The 20,978-nt window shown below is 36.4% G+C and overlaps 1 protein-coding gene across 5 annotated transcripts in view; it reads right to left on the bottom strand.

Moving 5' to 3' along the window:
• Positions 1 to 20,978, bottom strand: part of LOC138716204 (ATP-binding cassette sub-family G member 1) — a 372,962-nt gene that overhangs the window by 132,230 nt on the left and 219,754 nt on the right. The gene's annotated exons all lie outside the window — the stretch shown is intronic.

The following is a 20,978-nucleotide window of genomic DNA, read 5'->3' as shown; positions in this document are numbered from 1 at the left end:
CCTACTAATCAATTCATAAAGAATAATAAGTAAACAAAACAATTTTGTGACACTTAGAAAGAAAAAGAAAAAACATTAAGATAAGAAAACGTAGGAAATCATTTACAATAAAAATTTTGTTGGGTACAAATGATTACTAATTATAGCTAAGGATGATTTTAACACATGAGATCCTATGGCATCAATCGTTGCAACAGAAATTTTATATTGTTTAAGTTGATTTAAAGTTTCACGTGGGATCGTGCCACGGGCATCGAACATGAGCCCAAAAACTGTCCAATGTGTAATGTGGTATTGTGCTCCAAGATGCTGACAACAAGGCATGAATATGACTTGTTTTTCACGACACACCTCTTGTGGCTGTTGCTCATGCATCTCAAAACGGATTGTGGGATCTATTACTTACTTACTTACTTACTTACTGGCTTTTAAGGAACCCGGAGGTTCATTGCCGCCCTCACATAAGCCCGCTATCGGTCTCTATCCTGAGTAAGATTAATCCAGTCCCCTTCATCATATTCCACTTCCCTCAAATCCATTTTAATATTATCTTCCCATCTACGTCTCGGCCTCACCAAAGGTATTTTTCCATCCGGCCTCCCAACTAACACTCTATATGCATTTCTAGATTCGCCCATACGTGCTACATGCCCTGCCCATCTCAAACATCTGGATTTAATGTTCCTAATTATGTCAGGTGAAAAATACAATGCGTGCAGTACTGTGTTGTGTAATTTTCTCCATTCTGCTGTAACTTCATCTCTCTTAGCCCCAAATATTTTCCCAAGAACCTTATTCTCAAACACCGTTAACCTATGTTCCTCTCTCAAAGTGAGAGTCGAAGTTTCACAACCATAAAGAACAACCGGTAATATAACTGTTTTATAAATTCTAACTTTCAGATTTTTTGAAAGCAGACTTGATGATAAAAGCTTCTCAACCGAATAATAACAGGCATTTCCCATATTTATTCTGTGTTTAATTTCCTCCCGAGTATCATTTATATTTGTTACTTTGCTCCAAGATATTTTAATTTTTCCACCTCTTCGAAGGATAAATTTCCAATTTTTATATTTCCATTTCATACAATATTCTCGTCACGTGACATAATCTTATACTTTGTCCTTTCGGGATTTACTTCCAAACCTATCTCTTTACTTGCTTCAAGTAAAATTCCCGTGTTTTTCCTAATCGTTTGTGGATTTTTTCCTAACATATTCACGTCATCCGCATAGACAAGAAGCTGATGTAACCCGTTCAATTCCAATCCCTCTCTTATCCTGGACTTTCCTAATGGCATATACTCTAGACCAAAGTTAAAAAGTAAAGGCGATAGTGCATCTCCTTGCTTTAGCCCACAGTAAATTGGAAACGCGTCTGACAGAAACTGACCTATACGGACTCTGCTGTACGTTTCACTGAGACGCATTTTAATTAATCGAACTAGTTTCTTGGGCATGCCGAATTCAATAAGAATATCATATAAAACTTTTCTCTTAACCGAGTCATAGTCATTGTTTATTTACTATTAGAAGGACAAAATGGATTTAGGAAGGGCAGATCCTATATGGACTATATTTTCTCCGTATCTAAGATAATAGAAAAGAACGGAGAATATAATATCCCACTGCTGTGGCCTTTATTGATTTTGAAAAGGCCTTCGATACTGTGACCCGAGTGAAACTTTGGAAAATAATGAAAGAAACACATTTAATAAGAGCTATTCAAAGTACTGTATATGAATGCCATAATAAAAATTAAAACAATTTTCGGAATCAGTAAGAATTCAAAGGAAATAACAAGAAGTGTAAGACAAGGGTGTCCCATGTCATCTGCATTATTTAATTTTTATATCGACGACTTGTGAGAAAATGGGAAGCACAAGTGAATGTTAATTTTATTGGAAAAAACACCTCTAAATTTTATGCTTTTTGATCCTCTCAGATAACGAGCACAATCTACAAAGCAATATTCAGCGGGTATAAAATAGCCTACAATTTGAAAGTATCTACAAAGAAAACAGAAATTTTCGGATTCATAGAATCTCAACTCGAACCAAAATCTCAATCAATGATGCCAATTTAGAACAGGTTTCAAATTTTAATTACCTAGGGTGTAATATTACATATGACCAACCAAGCGATCACGAAACTAAACTCTCCAGATGACATTATTAAGACCACTTGCTGGTTAGGGGAGAGTTGGGTAGTATCGGACATCGGGTAATATCGGACAGTGAGTTTCTTTCATCTTTCACAAGATGATAGTACCTGAATGACATGGTTACGTTTCTGTGATGTCGCATACAGAAATGTAACCGTGTCATTCACGTACTACCATCTGTTGGTAGATGAAAGAAACGCACTGTCCGATATTACCCGATGTCCGAAACTACCCAACTCTCCCCTACAGATTGAAAGATCAGAAGACAAATAGTGAAATTCATGAAGAATTACAAATACAAAGTCTTCTTGACTTTACAGACTCTTCTAGACAGCAGTGGTACCAAAATCTGATGAAAATGGACATAAATCGCTCTCCTGTACAGATGTTCCTATATCAACCACTTGGTAGAAAGTATCTTGGCAGGCCCAAAAAGAAATGGAGAGAACAGTTCTGACTTCCTAAAAATGGAACAGGCCTAAAGACCTAAACCATGATGTATTTGATGATGATGTTGTTTAGTCAACTGTTAGAAGACAGGTATGAACCCCACAAGTGATACCAACATGGCACCACTTATGAGGCAACTAGGCCAGGCGATAATGGGTAGGATGGTCAGTTCCTTTCCTCCTCCAATGCATACATCCCCGATTAGCTACATATTACACCAGAGGTCTCCAAAAAGCGTATCGTTATTCGTGCTCTCGATGCTGCCCGCCGAACACATTGTGCTGTAAGGCTAGAGAAGGGGAAGAGACTCGTACCTCAACAGATGGGAGCGATCAGTGGGAGATCGCGGCAACAGTCTGCTTAAATTTACATAATAACATCAAAAGAATAAGAAATATCATTCGTTTGTATATTATTTTTACATCGTACTATGAAGCTGGAGCCCCGTCTGTTGCTATTGATACAAGCCATTGCAAATTCAACCTCTTCTGTTCTATGGTGCCTTTCAGTGCCTGGAAAAGATCTTCTCCAGTTTTATTTTGTAATTACATCTAGAAGACATTCAGACACAGTAAAATGATCATTAACTCCTCGGATGAAAATAGCTAGGTGAGCTTTGTCATTTCTATCTGTGCTTTCGTCCAATGCAAGTGAGTAAGCTACAAACTGGTTTCGACTTCAGCTTCAATTACATTTACAATCTTGAAATTCTTTCTCTGAACTTAATTGGAAACAATTTACTTTTCTTAAACTTTGACTTTGTTCTGGACATAGTATTTTTGTAACGTCCTGTATGCAAGATTTTACGAATGATGCTTCTGTAAAGGGCTTCATTGATTTTCCAATATTCCAAGCTAGAACATAGCTAGCAAGAAGCTTTTATTGTTTAAGACTGAGGACACGTGTGTGATTTGTGTTTGTATTTTCTTGTTTTATATTTATCAAAATATTTGTAAGCCTACGCATTTCTCCTAAAATTAAACGAAAAACTATAAGTAGGTATGTCATGCCGAACTGAGTGTAAGCGTATTGTAATATACTGATTATTATGTATAACCAACAATTATACAGATAGCCCCAAAATAAATTATTTTCACACGTCCAACATGCCTGTAATTGTATGATATTCTTTGTGAAGAGTCGAGTAGTGTCATCACATGTTGAATTTTAACACACCCTTAAGAATTTCCGAACAAATTAAGTATTTCACATTCTCCCCACTAACACAAAAACATTTCTCTTCCTATTCATCCTTGAATGTACTACGTCCATGATTAGAAGACATTGTGAAACGGTGGAACACTCCGACCAACATAGTGATAATGGCAGTCCGCCACTGCTCTTCGTTTGCGCATAAACATTGAGTACAGTATAGATGGAGATGGGCGAGGCAGACAGCGCTCATTACGTACTGGCTTCGGTTCCGTTCAGGGGCTTACTCGCGAGTACGCATTTTGAGACGTCTGTATTACACTATTACACATAGTGACATAATATCTATTATCAGGCAGTACATCTCACTTGACGAATTGTGTCAGAGAAAGAACAATTGTTTGTATGCATCTGAAGTCTGATTAGTGTAATATGTAGCTAATCAGCGATGTGTGCAATGGAGGGGGAAATGCACTGGTCACCTACCCCATTAACTACAGGCTTAGTTGCCTCATGAGTGATGCCTTATTGGGTTACTTATGAGGTTCAAACCTGTCTTCGGATAGTTGACTAAACAACATTAATTGTCCATGTTGAATCTTTCTTACACTACTTTTAACACTTGAATATAAATAATTGATTGAATGGCGATCTTACTCGTGTTAATTATGTAAGTATGTGCGGCTTACAGCTGTTTCGGTGTTTCTTCACACCATTCTCAGAGCCTACTAGATCTCGGCGTCATCTTGAACGCACCCACACAATAGGCAGCGAAGTTCGAGGTGACGCCGAGATCTAGTAGCCTCTGAGGATGGTGTGAAGAAACACCGAAACAGGTGTAAGCCGCACATACACAATTAACACGAGTAAGATCGCCATTCAATCAATTATTTATTAACATTAATTACTTACCACAGACCAGTGGTCGGCAAAGATTACTTTATATAAATTGCAGCCCACAGTACATAGCAAAGGGGGAAGATAGGAGGGGAGGATACCCAAACTACCTAACTTTGAATGAACAAGTGATGGCTAAGGGGAGGGAGATCATCCCATACCCCTTCGCCCTGCTTGTGTATTTAGGGACTGACTGGCGAGTCAAGAAATGCCGATCACCGCCACAGATCTAATCTCTCCATTTGTAAACCGAAACAAAACTAAACAATTCAAACCAACACAACTGTAGCTTTATTCTCGAAACTGCGTGACGCATTGTACGTGCCGGTGTATCCCTGATACGGCGTACAATTGTTTCGTGATCTTTGGCTCGGTTAAGCGTGCAGTATTTTTCGAATAAGAATCAGTGATTGCAACAGACCTTGACTGTATATGAGCAATACAAAGGTTTTGCAAGAGGTGTTTGATATTCAGTTAAAATTTATGAGACATTTCGCACCAGAATATTGACGTTTATATAGGAAATCTATTTCCAAGAAGATACATGCTTGTTTATAGCTACTGCGCTGCTGCAAACTCCTAACGTATCAAGGTCTTTCAGCAGTAAAAGTCACATCGGTCTTACATTTATATTCAGAATTTCTTTGGCTTTCTTCCCCCTGAGTATAAAACATTACTTTTTGGCGTTTCCACTTATTTCGCGATGTAATAACCAGGGAAAGGAAGTTCATGTCCTAAAAACGTGAATAATATGTATGCATTTATGCCGTAAAATATATAAATATGCTACAAAATATGCATTATCGTCTGTGATTATTTTAACAGAATAATAAAGTATAGGTAACTTACGTTTAGTCTATGGATTTTGAAGTGCTTGCTCATTGCTGAATGCTCCATTTATGCTGTTACAGTCCACAACTAACAAGCAAACGTTCTGATGGGGGCAGATAAAAAAGTTAAATTTTTTTCTTTCACCATGTTAATAATGTCAAAAGAATTGCTTATACAAATTTTGGCCACTCGACCGCAATTACGAGGCCGTCCAGAAAGTGATTTTCCCTGGGGCCGTTTATAGAAAAAAAACACAATTGCTGGAAATATTTATTGAAACAGATAGAGCAATTGTTGCGCTGTTTGTCAACATATCCCACGCTGGAATTTTTACATTTATCATACCACGGGATCAATTTTTGTGTCGTAGAAGTCAGCCGCCTCAGATCGGAATCAGCGTTTGACTGCGTCTGCACCTCTCTCTGTCGATCCCATGATATGAGAAATGTCTCGATTCCAATGGAAAATATGTTGAAAAATAGCTCAACAATTGCTGTGTCTGTTTCAATAAATTTGTCCAATGAAATTGTGTGTTTTTTTTTCTGTTAGCGCTCCTTGGCGAACTTATATTTTTACGGCCTTGCAATTGCGGTCGAGTGGCCAAAATTTGTATAAGCACTTCTTTTGACATTATTAACATGGTGGAAGAAAAAAAAATAACTTTTCTTATCTGCCCCCATCAGAACGTTTGCTTGTAACCAGTGACGTATGTTTTCTGTTGTCTCTGAGCATAGCTTTGTAGCGCGAAAAACTTCGTTCTACGTCACAAGAAGTAAGAGGGGCTTGCACAAAAGCTGTGAGCTGTTCTATAGAAAATTTTGTTGGTTTTTGGGGTGTTTTTCCTTCGATAATATCTTGAATTTCTTTAAGTTGGTAATAGCCAGGGTTTTTTGAAAGAATATTTGCTGTTTTCTTGTTCTCTTTCATTTCGTGGAACTGATGTTAAACTGGATATTGTTCTGTCGAAATCTGCTAAAGACTGCAGTGACGAAATACCAATTGCTAACTTGAGAGGCTCCCTATGAGGGCGTCATCGTTACGTTCAAAATTCATAAACACAAATTAGTCGTGTTTACGAGGTTACACACTTTTAAAAATGAGGGAAAGACAAATAAACATACATAATATACAGTTTCCCTGCATAAATGTTAAAATATGATGCTTTTATAAATAAAGGCAAAATATGCACTTTTATGCACAATAAATGTAATATCATTGTATTCAGAAATTTGTGATCCATGTAGATAATCTTTCAGCATATTCACACAACGATAGAGAACAAATATGCAAATGCATGAACTTCCTTTCCCTAGTCATAACTACCTCTCGTCGCCAAATACCATCTCGATATTATCAATTGCTGAATAACATATAGCGTCATTAAACAACCAATTAAAAATCTCTTAAATTTTATAGTCACCTTTCCAGTTACATCGTTACTCTAAAAGCGATAGCGAATGGTTTGTGGAATTCAAGATTCGAAGTCAAGAAGTCACAAGTCTTCTAGAAGATGAATGTCTTGTCCGTGATCTTTTCTACCTTATAATTACAATATCAAGAACTTTCCACTGTATATGGCCTTGTGTACTTCAGCCATAGTTTCCACACGATTGGTACACTTTTATGACACGGAATGTGGGAAGAGTAATGAGCGTATTCCGAATCTCACCGGTGAGCAATCCGATGGCATCACGGTGTTCCGAATTCCACCGATGACGTCGCTGATGCTCCACCGGTGTCACACCGGTGCCATCAATTTGCAGAGGTGGTGGCAGTCTCCATCAGCCGCCATCAGTGAATCTGATTGGTTCTTGTATAGGGCGGGAATTAGCAGACGAATAACATCGTGCACTGTTGTGTCATGGCGGTGTGTTCTGCTTTAGTTCTGCTGTATTGTTTGTAATGAGCACAACGTAAAAACAATATGTTAATGGCTTATGAGCAAACATGTCAACGGACCTGTTATTACTACCGGTTCAAGAAATAAATTGTTTATGCTATCTTTTCTTTGAACGAGATGGCAGTACGAAAATTTCGCAAAATTTTGCTAGCGTAGCCCAGACATCAACTTGTACAGTCGCCATGACAGCCATTGATCCTTCCAACAGTTTTGTTCCATATTTCGCTGCAACGTGACGTCATTGATGCCACCGGGCCGATGAGATTCGGGATACGCTGAATGTGAACGGAAAGTGTTGGTGCGGCGAAATTTGTGTTGCTGAGCGAGAGAACCCCGAGGAACGTTGATTGTTGTTTGTTTAGTCAACTGTCCGAAGACAGACCTGAACCTCACAAGTGATACCAACAAGGCACCACTCATGAGGCAACCAGGACAGGAAATAATGGGATAGGGTGGCCAGGTCCTTTCCCCCTTCACTGCATACATCGCCGATTAGCTACATATTACACTAATCAGTCTTCAGATATACATTAAACAATTGAGGACCCTTTTTGCAAAACTTGCTGACTGGAAAAACTAAATTTTACAGGAGAGACAAAACACTATAGTAAGCAAGTTTTGCTGTATCTCTCACTTATAGCAGAAAGAAAGTTTTGGAAAAACGATCACACTTTGACACACTACAATGAAGAGAAATAACCCAATTTTACTAAGACGCCTTGAACATCATGTAGAGACCTGCCTTATGTTAACGAATCCATCAAAATCTCAATTTTGCAAATTTTGCAGTTAGCAAGTTTTGCGAAAACGGTCCTCAATTGTTCTTCCTCTGACACATACCGTCAAGTGAGATGTACTGCCTGATAACAGATGTAAAGTCATAGACACAAAAACTGAAGAAGATCATGGGTTCGGTGCCCGAGAACGGTGAATTGTTTTGTCTTAACATAAAATTGTTTCGGACAACTGCGACGGATTTTTCAGTTAGTTTCTCTTTTTTATGTGGAATAAATTATTTCCCACGTCCCGTGGGAATGTATTTGGTTTGACCTCACAAAAAAGCAGTATAAAATATATACCTATAAGAAGATCCTTATTGTCTTCCTAACGAAAAAAAAATCATAAAACATAAACAAAAATATAACAAAAACACTGGAGGATCTAATACTTCCTCCATCAGCTACCTGTTTCTACCACTGCTCTGATCCGGCGAGGCATGGTTTCGACGAAGCTGCGAAACAAGGGTTCTCGATCCGTGGCGATGCCGTGTGGGTTCCATTTTGTAGAACTGGGCATGCACAATGTGTTGTAAGCGAAATCATTTATTTAATGTACTCTTATTACGATAAGTTTTGAATTTATTACATTTTTTTACATTTCTGACACAAATTAATTTTTACGCGTGACTTTGGAACCTTGAATACAAGTTAAAGAATGGCAAATCTTCGACGATTTTTAGAAAGCACACATTAAAATCTGGAGGAAGCACAATGCCTAAGTCAGCGTCGGTTTTTTTTCCATCACCCGCTTCTAATCTACATATGTCACGTAAAGGAACGCTGAGATAGGGCTCGAGACAAAATTTGCCAACCATTTTCTACTCACATCAAAATCTGGGGGAAACACAGTGGGCTCCCATCGTGTCTAAGTGTTCCTTGGTTTGTTTTACCCTCCAGCAGCAATCCATTTATCCATCCAAGTTACACTAAATTATACAGTGAAATTAATTCTAAACACAGGGTGATTCACCAGGAAAGGTAAAAAAATTTAGGATGTGAATTCTGAGTCAAAAAGTTCATATGAATATGGGTCCGTTTTCGAATGGTTACGGAGATATGGCTCTTTGATTTCACAAAAAATTCTGGAATTACATTGTACTAACTCGCATTTAGAGACAGATAACGGACAAATTTAAAGTTTATATTCACGTATGCATACATAAATATTCTAGACATCGGGGTTGATGTTTTCGCACATTTTCAAAGGTACCTCCTTCTGCTTCAATGTACTGTTGCGCTCGGGCGTGAATCGCGCTCATCGTTCGGGAGAGTTGTATGTGGCTGTTCTTTATGCCGCATCCAAAATACGGTCGATTAGCGACTCTCTCGTTTCCCCCTTCCTTTGCTATACCAAGTCTTTCATCGAACCCCACTGACAGTAAATACTCTTCGATATGGTACTGTTCTGTTCGGAAAGCGTCATTCATATTCGGCGACAGCACGCAAGGAACTTCCATCGCACAAACCATAAAAATACACAATATCGGCGTATTCTGTAGTCGAAAATTTATAAGGCATCTTGAAAAACACAACTTAACACTTCCGATAAATGTACCTGTATAACTACTGTACTGTAGGTAGCTGACAAAACTAAGTGATAGTGTAGGCTATTTGTGTTATCTGTGGGTTCTGTGTCATTACATCAGACAAGGGCCAGACAAGGGCAGGCGATTGGACATTTATAATGCCTCACCACACGGTTTGTTTCTCTTATCTACATCGCTCACAATGCAGATTCCAATGTTACGTCATTCATTGCGATCGGTGACCTTGTCTCACGTTCTCATGTCAGCAGCATATGGTAACGTCTGATTCACATTGGGGCGAGACGTTTAACAAAAAAAAAAAAAAAGCATCTAGCTCCGCCATCGTTTGAAAACGGACCTATGTTCATGTGAACTGTTTTACTCAAAATTGCCTATAATATCGTATCCTAAGTGTTTTACCTGTCCTCGTGAATCACTCTGTATAACGGAAAATGTAATGTTTAATCTTTCGCGTCGCTTTAAAAAATATTTTCTCTCTCCTAACTGCACGTGCTCTCTACCCTTTGGGAACTCTTACAGCAAGAAGAAAACAGTAAGCAAGTAGATCTGTATTATTGCGTGGCCATACGCCATTCAATCTTTCTTATAGTACAGTTGATAACAAAACTGAAATCAGGTTATGGTAAGAAGGTGGCAAGACAATTAATCTATAATTATTATGCTAGCACAAAAAAGCAATCTCAATAAATTCCCCTAAGCTAAAGCGATTTGACAGACATGAATGCATGAAATAATAATGCTATAACTTCTTTAGTCCTGCTTTCCTGTTTCAGTTGCACAAAACCACACTTTGCCTTTTTTAAATTCTATTTTGTTCTCATCCACTCTAGTCCGGTTGCAGTCTCGCTGGCCTTCGATCCACCAAACCAAAAAACTTCTTCAAAAGGTGTACACAAAATAATCAGAACGAAAAATAAGTATAAATTTCACATCCAATTTGTACTTGATAAAAAAAAAATAGCTTGTCTGTTGAAGCAAGTTTATAGATACTGGGTGAACCGTAAGTAATATCATTAATTCCAGAGGGTTATTCTTTGAGATATTTCAAACAAAAAAGTTAAATGTAATTTTGCTCGTTTTTGCTTTCTTCTCGAGATAAAAATTGTTTTATATGAAACATTTCATAGCGTGTTTTGGGAAAGCCATTGTTTTAATTCTCAATAAGTTCAATCAATTTAAGAGAGCAGTGTATTACGGTTAAGGCCGTGACATCGGTATATTTGTATCAGTTTCAGGTCGATTGAAGTTGAACACAAGACGCCGGACGTGTTTCAAGTACATGCAGCGGCAGAGAATTTGACGCACGCCTAAAGGTACGTTTTCCTCGGTGCGACTATTGCGATGATCGTGCAACGATAATAGTCGAACCGAGGAAAACGTACCTTAAGCAAGCACTTTCCATGTTTTGTATACGATTATTGCGTATTATAAAATCAAGACAATACAATCATTGTATATAAGGGTAAAGGGAGTCACACATAACTTATGTTTGACGGAAACGATGCAGCTTCCATAAGTAATGCCCAAACTCTTCTTGGTGACCCAAATATTAAAAAACGGTGTGAATATATTTCATCTAATTTTGGATTTATCTCCTTACAATCGAATGTCTCGAAAAGATTGGTATGAAATTGGTGAAGCAAATTTTGATAGTAAATAACCTCATCTCAAAAGTGAATGATCTGCAAGATGATATAAGCGAAAAGGTGTGTGCGAAAATGAACACAGTAGGGGAGACTGTTGTACCTTTAGCATAGTGTACCTTTGAACATTTTTTGTTTTTTAATTTTTGCTGCTACCTAGAGGACTCAAAATGAAGTAGATTGTAGGGAAAGCCGCTAAGTAGCTCTGGTCATAGTTTCAGTTTGATTTATTGCAAAGTGTGAGTTCCGTGGACAAAAGAAGTTTTTTAGTACCAAAAGTTAACATTTCGTTCATTGATGTATGTTTTCTAACACAAAACCAGATTGCATTTGTTAATATCTTTCAAGTGCGGTGTGTTCCCTATCATCTGGTGAGTAATAACATATTTTAATTTCCATGATTTATTTGACTCTCTAGTTTTCGGAGCCATATTTGTTTAAACGTGCACCCTCTTGTACCTTTGAACACAAAACATCTTGTACCATGGAACATGTTCCAAATTACACGATACTATCGGTTTTTGTTTTTCTTTTATTTTAAGGTCATGTCACGAAGTAAGTCTGGAATTAAAGAGATCCCCAATTGATTCGGATGCCTTGAAGAAAGCTGTTGAAGCAGTTATTGCTTCTCCAGGAAATAAAATCTATATCAGAGAAGCCTGCTCTGGTTTATGATTGAAAATACATTTTAAATATGATTGACAGTTTTTACAGCTATATTCCCACCTATATTCCATGTGTTCCAAATTAGAAGAGGGTATGTTCCAAGGTACATGATCCTGTTGTACCTTTGAACACATTACATATCTCTTCATTTTATTTTTTTCCATCCTTAATAGATCTGTAAAGCAGGAAAATACATACAGGAAGTTGTAAAGGAATCTTCAATAATTATTTCAAGCATTTTTTCATTTAAAAAATTTCATTTCCCAAAATTAAAAAAAAAATAAAACGTGAAAAGTGTTTAAAGGTACAACAGTCTCCCCTAATACAAAAATCGGTGGTTTCAATTCATTATGCAAAATTGCAAGAGTTTTGTTAGATGACAAGTGCGACTGTTATCAACTTGATGTGGAAATGAATGATGTGAAATATTTTACATATGGGCCCTTGTTTCAGCCGATGTTGAACGCAATTTTGCCGCATACAAGGTTATACTATCCGACACTCGGCGGTCATTTTCATTTGAAACTTTGAAAATGAATGTTGTTGTTTATTGCAGCGGCAACCGAAACCAAGCAAACAACATTCAAGAAAAGTAAGGTACGAAATTGATGTGATAGATAAATCAATGTAACAGTTAAATATAGGGAAAGCAGAATTGTACGCCATATACGTTTTCAGCGTTATAAAACTGTAATGCAAAACTCTAAATATAAAAAAAAACATCTTTTCAGACATGTTATACCACATTTGTGACAATTTAAGTATGATTTCCAACAATTGAATCAGTCATTTTAGAAAGAACTCTAGTCCGAAATCACAACACCAATCAAATCTCCATAAAAATGATCTTATTTCAGGAATGGAATCTTTTCAAATGTACTTTGAAAAGTGTTCAGTTTCTGTACATCTTAATGAATCCATAAAATAATGTCATGTCTAAGGTGTATTCAAGTATGACGAATACAATATCATCCTATCAAAAGTGGACTAAAGCCCTTTCTAACAAGACTGATTCAATTATTCTCAACCTCACCAGCATTTTAGACATTTCCGATATTAACCCTTATATATAATGATTGTATTGTCTTGATTTTATAACACGCAATAATCGTATACAAAACACGGAAAATGCTTGTTTAGGCGTGTGTCAAATTCGCTTCCGCTGCCTGTACTTGAAACACGTCGACTACATTCTGTCCGGCGTCGTGTGTTCACCTTCAAACTAATACAAAGAAACCGATATCAAGGCCCTAATTATGATTAATACATAATTGAAAGAATTTTAGTTTTGTCCCTTAAATGTGCAGAAATTTGTATCTCTAGACCCTCTCTTCATTTACCTCCCCTGCTATCTCTAACGCGCCCATCCCTGGCGTAGTAGACCATAATATTCGGAAACCAGTTCCACAGCCGCTTCGTCCACCGATCATTTTCGTAAGAGAATAACAAATAAGGTAAGGACTTCGTATCTGACCAGCTACCTACTTACTTACTGGCTTTTAAGGAACCCGGAGGTTCATTGCCGCCCTCACATAAGCCCGCTATCGGTTCCTATCCTGAGCAAGATTAATCCATTCTCTATCATCACATCCCACCTCCCTCAAATCCATTTTAATATCATCCTCCCATCTGCGTCTCGGCCTCCCCAAAGGTATTTTTCCCTCCGGCCTCCCAACTAACACTCTATATGCATTTCTGGGTTCGCCCATACGTGCTACATGCCCTGCCCATCTCAAACGTCTGGATTTAATGTTCCTAATTATGTCAGGTGAAGAATACAATGCGTGCAGTTCTGTGTTGTGTAACTTTCTCCATTCTCCTGTAACTTCATCCCTCTTATCCCCAAATATTTTCCGAAGAACCTTATTCTCAAACACCCTTAACCTCTGTTCCTCTCTCAAAGTGAGAGTCCAAGTTTTACAACCATAAAGAACAACCGGTAATATAACTGTTTTATAAATTCTAACTTTCAGATTTTTTGACAGCAGACTGGATGACAAAAGCTTCTGAACCGAATAATAACAGCATTTCCCATATTTATTCTGTGTTTAATTTCCTCCCGAGTGTCATTTATATTTGTTACTGTTGCTCCCAGATATTTGAATTTTTCCACCTCTTCAAAAGATAAATTTTCAATTTTTATATTTCCATTTCGTACAATATTCTGGTCACGAGACATAATCATATACTTTGTCTTTTCGGGATTTACTTCCAAACCTATTTCTTTACTTGCTTCAAGTAAAATTCCCGTGTTTCCCTAATGACCAGCTACCTTAGTTACGATTAATAAAGGAAAGTTCAACCGTAAATAACGACATTGCGGTTGGTCACCATGACATTGAATAAAGAGATGCAAGTCCAATATCCACTGTCAAGGCCTGCGTGGGACTTTTACCAAGCAGAGACAATGGTGCTCATTACAATTCATGCGACACGCCTGTGGACGAGAGCTGCTGCACACGCTGGCATTACCCAACTGTTATCGGAAATATGGTTTTCTAAGAATGGGGGCACAGAATCATTTCACGCGCACCATTCCTTTGACATGACCAGGATCTAGTCAGCCCACGATCCCGGTGTGAGATAAAAAAACTCCTGTGACATCTGTGAATGACAAATCAGTTGAAAGACAAATTTCATTTTCATCTTTTCCTACAGCTTATTTATATGTCCATTCCTTCTAGACGTCCAGCCGTTTAAGTGCCCATCTACCAGTGTTTCCGTCCGTCTATATGAATTCATTAATAGTTTTCTGCCCAGAGGCAGGCCCTTTTCTGCAAAACCAGCATTCTTCAATCTTCCCTTTTTCCGCCTTCTTCTTAGTCCCCATCTGTATGTATCGTTACATTATTTCTGTATGTCTTTTTGTTTTTATTTAAATATTTATGACTCTGTTTCTCTTTCTATTCGCCCAACCAATTGCCCATTATTAATGCATTACCTACCTACTTACCTACCGTATGTACGTACTTCATTGACAACTACAGTATGTACTTACCCAATCTATTTATCTACTAATTCACTGTCGTACCTATCTAACTATTTAACCTATCAATCTATCTGATTTCCTAACCCAATTTCCTGGCTGTCCACCTAGCTACTTATCCTACCTACCTACTTAGGTATGTACATGCCTAGTTCACTGCCAAGAATTCAGTATACCTAACTACGTAAGGCGGCTATCGTCTAGCAACCTAACCTCTCTAAATAACTACTCTCATATTATCTATTCATATATTCTACATCTTTAACTACCTAGCTCATCTACCTATCTATCAGCTATCTAATATAATACATTATAATACATAATTAGCTAACATATTTACCTATCTACTTAACCCACCGACTATGTGGCTATGTATCTACCTACTGTACATGTATGTAGTTTACCTACTTAAACTATCTAGCTACATACCATATTATAGGCTACACCATAGCCTATATACGGAATGAGCTGTTAGTAATGTTATTAATTTCAGAGGGTTATTCTTTGAGAAATTTCAGACAAAAAAGTTTAATACAATTTTGCTCGTTTTTGCTTCCTTTTCGAGAAAAAAATATTTTATATGAAACATTTCATAGCGTGTTGACTTAATTATTTTCAATATGCTCAGTCAATTTAAGAGAACAGTGTATTATGACATTAAATGATTGAAAGAATTTTAGTTTTGTCTTATAAATGTGCAGAAATTTGATCCGAACAAATGTAACTTTTCGTTCTGAACAGGAATGTTACAATGCTACATTTGTTCGGATCAAATTTATGCACATTTAAAGCTCGTAAATTGACTGAGCATATTTGTAATTAAATCAATGACTTTCTCAAAACACGCTATAAAATGTTTCATATGAAACAATTTTATCTCGAAAAGGAAGCAAAAACTAGCAAACTTTTATTAAACTTTTTTGTTTGAAATGTCTCAAAGAATAAGCCCCTGAAATTAATGACATTACTTACGGTTCAAACTGTACATTGTTCAATCCTGCTATCTTCCTACCTACACAAATACTGAGTTACCTACTTACGTACCTATTCAGCTACGTACATAATCTACCTACATAATTATCTGACTATGTACCTGAGAATCTAACGCAGGGCTGGGCACAAAGAGCGAATTCTACCCTTTCACTGGGAGCCATATGAATTCTCTTCAATGCCTTTTTTCCCCGCCGAACACCGCGCAGCGTTGATGCCGTAACGGATGAATATTAAGCGTCCCCGTTTAGAGTTTTGATTCGCTCCCGGTGCCCAGCCCAACTGGTAATATGATCACTGAATGTATTTTGGGGGTACATTATTGTGATTATTATAATTATTATTATGTTTAACAAGTACTTAAAATTCTTTATCTTTTTGCTACTTATTTTTGTACATAGTTATATCATAACTAAGAACATTAACTAAAGGAATTGAAATAATTTTGAACTAAATGTAAAAGTAATGTATATATAATGTCACATTGTTCCTTTTTGTATGGCTTGTAATATGTAGGAAATATCATATTTGTATCATACGTACAGAAATATTTACTATTGTTGAACTAAGTAATTCTCAATCAGATTATTCAACATTGTTTGGGACCATTATTTTATTAAGTATTGTCTACTTGAAATGTTTTTGTTAATGCTATAGTTGTATATAGTTTTGTGGTGTAAAAAAGCCTTGATCTACCCGGTACCTAACTGCCTAACTACCTAGTTAACCTACCTACTATCCTAACTATGTCTATAATAGTCTAACCTATCTAGCTATTTACCTACCTACTTAATATATTTACAGTACCTACCCACCTAATTAACTAATTTACCTATCCATCTACCTGGCTATCAATGTAACTTATATACCTAAAACTACTTAGCTATCTAACCTACTTATCCTATTGCCTAGCTTGCCTACTCAACTACCTATGTGATGTAACTGCCTATCTAGCTAACAACCTGCATACGTATTACCTACCTATCAATCCAACTACCCATCTATGTTACATATCTAAACTACCATCTACCTTCATACTTAACCTATTTATATCCGTAGATACCTATCCACTTACCTAGCTATCTACGTACACATCAACCCCTCATTTTTTCTAAATATTTTTCTTCTTTATTTACAATTTCCTTTATGTCGCGAAAAAAAATTAACAGCAAATTTATTTAAAGCGACAGGTTTCTTCCTACCCATTCTAGTAGTTAACGTCAATTTTCTGAGTTTTTCGCCTTCAAAGTTATCCCAGTCCTTTCACCTGGAAGTTCTACATCATAGTAGAAAAAAGAAGCTAAAAATGTCCATCTGTCCCAAGCTCCCTTACAAAGACGTGAGATGGTTGGTAATCTTTTACAATTTTCTTCTTCCAAAGTTCATTATCATTCAAATACGTGTCCTTTAGGTTTTTGCCTTAAAAACACAAAATGACTGTAATGTACCAGCATTTGTAAATTACAGCTACAATAGGTTTTGCTTACATTGTTCTCCTTGTGTTACTCCTGATGGTAGGAGGTTCTGTGGTGCTTCGAGATAATTTGCATGACTATGAAAATTGCCACAAAGCGCAGATAGAATCTTGCAGTTTTCTCATCAATGATTATAGTTCACAGATGATAAGGCTTCATAGAATAAGTGTATAAAATATCAGTTACGAGTAAAAAGCGAATAAAATTGTGTGATGATATAACATTTTTAAATTGTATTTCATGCGAGTACGTCTGTGAAATTGGAATTACAAAAAAAAACCATTACACAGAAAATATCACACATATTATTATAACAATTATTTATGAAAATCATAAATACTTATCACAGACGTTAAGGGGTTAGGTACAGCTTACAGCAGTAAAATTTTTGGAAATATTCAACATTTTTTTCCTCCATTACTGTATCATGTTCAATAATGAAAATTAGTATGTTTAAAACACAGTTCTTCTGCTATATGAAAAAAAAAATATTTTTACGATTTAAAGAACAATTATTTATATATATTTTTTAAATTCAAAATGGTGGCAGTTTACTGTGCAGTGATGAAGCGTTTCCCTCATAACTTCTAAACTTGTTAACTTTTTCATGTGCTCTCTCTTTTATTTTATTGCTGAAACTCATGTTTACAATATCATGCTCTTTCAACTACATTCCTTAATAAACAATATTTTTATTATTTTGTGTTAGAAGAAAATATTGATATTTGACCATTCTTTAAAATGAATTTATTTTTTATCAGACAATCTGTCAAAGGTAGAGAAGTGATCTTGCATTATATTGTAGGCATGACATGCATAAATACACACAAAATATTTCATCACAGATTGTTGGATGGTTTTTGAGTTATGTGGGAAACGTTTCATCACAGCACAGTGACCTGAATTTTGAAAAAAAAAAAAAATGTAAATAACTTTTTTTAGTGCAGAAATATTTTTTTTCATATAGCAGAAGGACAGTGTTTTACACATACTAATTTTAATTATTGTACAAGATACAGTAATGGAGGAAAAAATGTTGAATATTTCCAAAATTTTACTGCTGTAAGCTGTACCTAACCCCTTAAGGTGTTGCAGCTCTATTCTGTGGTGTCCCCAAAGATCTTCTGCCCCTTCGTTATCTGTCTGTGCAAACGGAAAATAATTTGCCGCCGTTAAGGTCTGTATTTATCTATGTGAAATATTATTTGCATAATTTTGCATTTTGAAGGATATCAATATCATTTGTTTCGTCTAAATTTATATATCTGCTGCACTTTCTTGGTTGAAAATCCACACGGTTTGGCGTAGGAAGTCCGCTAAAGAAACCGACAAGTCCGAGAAAAAATTCGACTAACAATAATAAATCAAGATAGGTCTATTATTCAAATTCAAATTTATTTACAATTTACATTTGAAATGAATACATATGAATAGATACCCGAAATAAGCATATGCTCGTGCTCGGGCACAGTCCAGTAGTCTACATAAATTTTACAGAGATCGAATAATAATGCTGATGATAGAAACAATAATAATAATAATAATAATAATAATAATAATAATAATAGAATAATCGTGACGGAGATGATACAAAGATAGTAATACAAAATAATTCATTAAGAATAATAATAATAATAATAATAATAATAATAATAATGTTAATAATAATAATAATAACACTAATAATAATAATAACAATAATAATAATAATAATAATAATAATAATAATAATAGTGATAAAATAAACATATTTACAATAATAAAATAAATACTAAGACGGATAAAATAAAATATAAAACCACTAGCGAGAGTTAACACAACTTAAATAAGCATGTAATAACCGGAAAAAATGACGAACTCGAAAATCAACAGAAAAGTTCGATGTATCGCAGACGACAGCAGCCGCCGTATTGACATTGTGTTAGGCATTAATGGTAGTAGGCGTTATTAGAAATAAAGTTTTGAATTAGGCCTGCAATATGTATTGAATCGTCCGGAGCTGCTAATATCATCAGTATCACCAGACAGACCATGACAAGTTTTCACTATGGACCACTTCAAGCGGATTGGACAGACATGTTTAGTAATAATTACTAATTATTATTCAAGACATCTAGAGGTTAAGACTCCTGTGGAGAATAGGGAAACTAATACGAAATCTTTGAACAAGGAAACTCGACCCTAATTACGTACGTCAATAACTCACAGCAACAGCAACCTTGGCCATCTCTATGATCTCTATAAGTCTCTTCTTCTATAGGACCTATTACATATCGCATATTAAACAATTCTTCTACAATCCTTAACGACATTCCATCTCAATCAATCAATCAATCAATCGATCAATCAATCAATCGATCAATCAATCAATCACTGTGGAGGATCAAACTTCAGAAGGTTTTGATCTCAAATACAATTTTCCTGCCACCGGCGTAGCTCAGTCGGCTAAGGCGCTTGTCTGCCGTTTCGGAGTTGCGTTCGGGCGCGGGTTCGATTCCCGCTTGGGCTGATTACCTGGTTGGGCTTTTTCTGAGGTTTTCCCCAACCGTAAGGCAAATGTCAAGTAATCTATGGCGAATCCTCGGTATCATCTCGCCAAATATCCATCTCGCTATCACCAATCCCATCGACGCTAAATAACCTCGTTGTTGTACAGCGTCGTTAAATAACCAATTAAAAAAAACCATTTTCCTCCAAAGTTCTCTATTATCCGCCATGTCCTTATTTCCTCCTCTTCGTTCCAGATCCCTTTACACCTGGTCATTTCAGCGGAATCTGGTTTTTCCCAAAGGTCTTCTTCCATCTGGTAGTTCTTCCCAAGTAACTTTTATCAGGAATTGTTCTTCTCTTTTTATTACATCTCCTAACCTCCTCAGTCTTCTATATTTAACTAGTGATGCAACATCTAGTTCCAGATACAGGATTTTTAATTCCCTATTCTTCCTGATTCGCCATTGTCTTTTTTTCTTGAATGGGTCAAAAACCATTCTCAATATTTTATTTTCAAAAATTATTAGTGCCCTCTCTGTTTTCTTTCTTAAAACCCACACTTCTGCTCCGTATATTAAAATGGGCAGAATTATTGTTTTGTAGCAATTTATTTTTGTGGCTGTAGTAAGAATTTTGGAAATAAATAATGATTTTAGAGCACAAAAAGAATTTCATCTGAATATACAGGGTGTTTCCGAAGTGGTTTTACAAGCTTTCAGGGATGATGGCGAAGGGCACATGTATCAATTTGAGATCAGGAACCCTGGTCCGGAAATGACCGAGTCGAAAGTTGCAATAGCTCCTCTGCATCATTCACTGGTGTCGCATAGACGATAACCTTCAAGTGACTTCAAAAGTAAAACTCTAATGGGGTGAGGTCTGGTGATCTGGGTGGCCAAGGCACTGGATCACCCCGTCAATTAAAAATAAAAACAATGTACTACTGTCTTGTCACTGTGTTGTTTGTAAACAAACATTGGTACAAAATCAAAACAAAAACAACACAATA

Source organism: Periplaneta americana, chromosome 2 (assembly GCF_040183065.1).
Source record: "Periplaneta americana isolate PAMFEO1 chromosome 2, P.americana_PAMFEO1_priV1, whole genome shotgun sequence".
Classification (NCBI taxonomy): domain Eukaryota; kingdom Metazoa; phylum Arthropoda; class Insecta; order Blattodea; family Blattidae; genus Periplaneta; species Periplaneta americana.
Note: the sequence above shows the minus strand (reverse complement) of the source record. Positions and strands in the feature narration are given on the sequence as shown.